Here is a 5,000-nt window from a genome sequence, read left to right as displayed (position 1 = left end):
CCAGCGGATGAACGGCGGACGTTTCCCGCACTCGTAAGGTGCAATCCACACCTATAACATGCGTTTCATGAAGAGATATTTCCAATATGCGACATTCCCGCTGTCCCTATTCATGAGCTGCGAGCTGTACCACGTACAAGCTACAGACGCGATCGCATTGCTCACTGTACGGATTCTCATGCTGAGCCATCAGCTAGGAAGCGCCCCATCCATGTCGGCACCCGTGGGCGTTGCACTCGCAGTCGCAAAAAACGCTGGGCAAATATATATCTCGGAAGAGTAACGACAATCCGAGCCTCCTGGCGTTGCACTCGCAGTCGCAAAAAACGCTGGGCACATATATTTCTCGGAAGAGTAACGACAGTCCGAGCCTCCTGGCGTTGCACTCGCAGTCGCAAAAAACGCTGGGCAAATATATTTCTCGGAAGAGTAACGACAGTCCGAGCCTCCTGGCGTTGCACTCGCAGTCGCAAAAAACGCTGGGCACATATATGTCTCGGAAGAGTAACGACAGTCAGTCTCCTGCGTGGGAAGAGTCTTTCTAGGCCCTGACCCACGGGAAGGGTGTAGCTTCCCCCATCCCGGACATTTGACGTCGTCACACTACCGGTATTGACTAATAGACTGACTGCTGATAATCATTAGCCATACACTGGGGGAAACGGCCGACAGGGGCGGCAACATAGTGGAGCCGTAGTGTCACTAATGTACAGAGATAGAACAGTTTCGACTGGAACCAGAGTAACCGTATACACGGCACTGATTAGTAATAGATGCAGAGCCATCAGAATACAGATAATATATACAACCGTCCCTATACATGCTGAAAGACTCTGCACACAATGAGAACCACACGTCAGCCAGACACTCTTATCACACACTACTCTCTTATCACACACTACTCTCTGCCTGTAACAGGCACACACACAATATCTAACCACCAGCATGGAAGAACATCCAGTGCATCCTCTCCGCCACATGACACAATCCACACTATCATTACCAGACCGGGAGGTCCACCCAGAAAACACAATATCCCACCCTTCCGACATCCGCACATTGCTCAGCTAAGCCACGAACACCCACACATGTCCTACACAGGGGTGCACCCAACATCACAATACTGCCTCCTGTCACAGCACACAAACAATGGCAGGAATGAAAGACACAGATCTGCCACAACCATGGAATCGGAGCGCCGCCTGTCATGAGCCAAAAGTGCATCCTGACGTGACAAATCGGATAATGCCGCAGGCATCCAATTACGATAATCACTATCAACGAACCTGCCGCCCCCCCCCCCAAATACACCTTTCCCTACAACAATGTGTATCTGAACCTAAGCTATATTGTACCTTAACCTAACCTATATCGTACCTTAACCTAACCTATATCGTACCTTAACCTAACCTATATCGTACCTTAACCTAACCTATATCGTACCTTAACCTAACGTATATCGTACCTTAACCTAACCTATATCGTACCTTAACCTAACCTATATCGTACCTTAACCTAACGTATATCGTACCTTAACCTAACCTATATCGTACCTTAACCTAACCTATATCGTACCTTAACCTAACCTATATCGTACCTTAACCTAACCTATATCGTGCCTTAACCTAACCTACGTTGTGCCTTAACCTAACCTACGTTGTGCCTTAACCTAACCTACGTTGTGCCTTAACCTAACCTACGTTGTGCCTTAACCTAACCTACGTTGTGCCTTAACCTAACCTACGTTGTGCCTTAACCTAACCTACGTTGTGCCTTAACCTAACCTACGTTGTGCCTTAACCTAACCTACGTTGCGCCTTAACCTAACCTAATTTGTGCCTTAACCTAACCTAATTTGTGCCTTAACGTAACCCATGTTGTGCCTTAACGTAACCCATGTTGTGCCTTAACGTAACCCATGTTGTGCCTTAACGTAACCCATGTTGTGCCTTAACGTAACCCATGTTGTGCCTTAACGTAACCCATGTTGTGCCTTAACGTAACCCATGTTGTGCCTTAACCTAACCCATGTTGTGCCTTAACCTAACCCATGTTGTGCCTTAACCTAACCCATGTTGTGCCTTAACCTAACCCATGTTGTGCCTTAACGTAACCCATGTTGTGCCTTAACGTAACCCATGTTGTGCCTTAACCTAACCCATGTTGTGCCTTAACCTAACCCATGTTGTGCCTTAACCTAACCCATGTTGTGCCTTAACCTAACCCATGTTGTGCCTTAACCTAACCCATGTTGTGCCTTAACCTAACCCATGTTGTGCCTTAACCTAACCCATGTTGTGCCTTAACCTAACCTATAATGTGCCTTAACCTAACCTATAATGTGCCTTAACCTAACCTAAAGTGCGCCGTAACCTAAACTATATTGCGCCTTAACCTGACGCACGTTGTCGCTGAACCTGCTCTGTAATTGTTATGCAACCCGTTAAATTGGTGTAGTGTTGCCTAACCGCAACCCTCGCAATATAGTTCCCTACTCGCACTGCCCGGTCCCCTGTGTATCGCGTCATGTTAAACACCTTGCAGGTGTTGCTGACTTTCCACATGCTCCTGCTATACACTGTAGTGTGGATAGCAGCAGGACGTACATGCCGCCCCCCCCCCCCTTCCCCCCTGCCTTCGCAAGCTGGTCGGTGAGAAGTTTGCATGTTCAATGCCCTTCGCATGCCGACGTACTCAGCCTACGTTGTGGTACGGCCTGTCACCTGTCCGCCGATGTACGCAAAACCCACAAACTGTACTGCACATTGGTCCGTATGTACTGAATGATACATCGTGGCACATGTGACCGTATGACGACTGCGCCTAGCAACGGCGGACCATACAGTCCAAATATTGTGCACGCAGCTACGTGTCGTCTCCCTATAAGAGCTGGATTGCAGTGTGGTACGCCATACAGACGTGTGGGAGGAACGGACGCCCTGGATGGCGATCAGCATGATCAGTCTGTTGATGTAGTGGAGCGTGTATTCGGACGTAGTCGTCTCTTCTCACACACCGTGATAGCATGTTGCACCGCGTTCCACATCTGCGACATGCTGCAGAGGCGGGCTGACAGTCGTTCGCGCAATGGACACCGCATACGTACGGGGTCTACCTTCCACGTGTTCTCTAGGCGTGCACATGTTGTTGCGTCTATGTGGGCAGACGTAGTGTGTTGTGACACCTGACACAGGCATGCAATACTCGTTGCAAATGGCGATGGACGTGTACGTTTGCTGGTGACGTTACGCAAATGAACAACTGGTAACCCGTTGTGGTGCGGTTGTTCTCGCTAGAGGTGAATCAGTGTTGGCGACGATCGGTCGAGCTATTAACCGGTTGTTTCAGGGAGACCCACCATGCCCACGAACGTGAAAGGGGACCCACCATGCCCACGAACGTGAAAGGGGATCTGGGTGTGAGGCGATACGCGGCGGTGGCTGGGTGGGACCGTCCCCGGCCGGTGAGGGGGGGCCGCCCGGCGTGCTGGCAGCGCAGTGCGTGGGCGCACGCGCCACAGCCGGCTGGTGGGGGCGGCCAGTGGCAGGCGCGCCGGCCGACGGACGCGGCAGGCGGCGCAGCTGCGCGCCGGCGCCCCCTGCTCGCGGCGCCTTGCGGCCAAAGTAGGTCCTCGCGGGCCCGGTGCGAAGCGCGGTGGCCATCTGCAGTGTGCTGGTCCGATTGAGGACTTTGTGCGCTGAGGATGCGCCGCCGCCCGGCGCTCGGCGCCGCGACGCCGTCTGCTGCTCGGTCGCCCCAGCGGTTCTCGCAGGTGGTTTGTATCGCAGCTGTGCGGACGTGTTGGCGCGTGCGCTGTGCTGGGAGAGTTCGCTTCGGCACCCAAGTGGGGCTTTTGTCCTTCTGTGGCGCTGGCGTTGGAGCTGCCGGTCACCGTAGGTGGCGCGTGTTGTCTCCCGCCGGCAATGCCACGACAGCACGCTCCCGGGCCTCTGTCGGCAGCGGCAAGCTCAGTTGGGAGCACGGGTGGTCGCACCTAAAGCGTCTACTCGCCTAACTCCGGGCGATTGCGCCTCTCTCGAACCCGACCAAGTACTTAGGACGGCGCTGCGCGCCGCCGGGACCTGAGAGGGTTTCGAGGTGTGTTGTGCAGGGGAGCTCAGCCTCCTCCTGTTTGCAGAATAATTGAGCGGACGCTTGCGTGTTCGCGCGGGCCCCCGGGACACACTCCCGGGCGGCCGGCTGCTCAGCTCTAGTTGACGCAGCTCCCTGGTTGATCCTGCCAGTAGTCATATGCTTGTCTCAAAGATTAAGCCATGCATGTCTCAGTACAAGCCGCATTAAGGTGAAACCGCGAATGGCTCATTAAATCAGTTATGGTTCCTTAGATCGTACCCACGTTACTTGGATAACTGTGGTAATTCTAGAGCTAATACATGCAAACAGAGTCCCGACCAGAGATGGAAGGGACGCTTTTATTAGATCAAAACCAATCGGTCGGCTCGTCCGGTCCGTTTGCCTTGGTGACTCTGAATAACTTTGGGCTGATCGCACGGTCCTCGTACCGGCGACGCATCTTTCAAATGTCTGCCTTATCAACTGTCGATGGTAGGTTCTGCGCCTACCATGGTTGTAACGGGTAACGGGGAATCAGGGTTCGATTCCGGAGAGGGAGCCTGAGAAACGGCTACCACATCCAAGGAAGGCAGCAGGCGCGCAAATTACCCACTCCCGGCACGGGGAGGTAGTGACGAAAAATAACGATACGGGACTCATCCGAGGCCCCGTAATCGGAATGAGTACACTTTAAATCCTTTAACGAGTATCTATTGGAGGGCAAGTCTGGTGCCAGCAGCCGCGGTAATTCCAGCTCCAATAGCGTATATTAAAGTTGTTGCGGTTAAAAAGCTCGTAGTTGGATTTGTGTCCCACGCTGTTGGTTCACCGCCCGTCGGTGTTTAACTGGCATGTATCGTGGGACGTCCTGCCGGTGGGGCGAGCCGAAGGCGTGCGACCGCCTCGTGCGTGCTCGTGCGTCCCGA

General features: G+C 53.1%; 1 non-coding gene across 1 annotated transcript in view; it reads left to right on the top strand.

Moving 5' to 3' along the window:
• Positions 1-4,224: 4,224 nt before the first annotated feature.
• Positions 4,225-5,000, top strand: part of LOC126436052 (small subunit ribosomal RNA) — a 1,909-nt gene continuing 1,133 nt past the window's right edge. The window contains exon 1 of the ribosomal RNA XR_007580386.1: positions 4,225-5,000. This exon is cut by the window's right edge and continues 1,133 nt beyond it. This is a non-coding gene — a ribosomal RNA (small subunit ribosomal RNA).

The sequence above is a fragment of the Schistocerca serialis genome, unplaced genomic scaffold (genome assembly GCF_023864345.2).
Source record: "Schistocerca serialis cubense isolate TAMUIC-IGC-003099 unplaced genomic scaffold, iqSchSeri2.2 HiC_scaffold_1225, whole genome shotgun sequence".
Taxonomy (NCBI): domain Eukaryota; kingdom Metazoa; phylum Arthropoda; class Insecta; order Orthoptera; family Acrididae; genus Schistocerca; species Schistocerca serialis.
The sequence above is the reverse complement of the archived record's forward strand: the minus strand, read 5'-3'. Positions and strand labels throughout refer to the sequence as shown.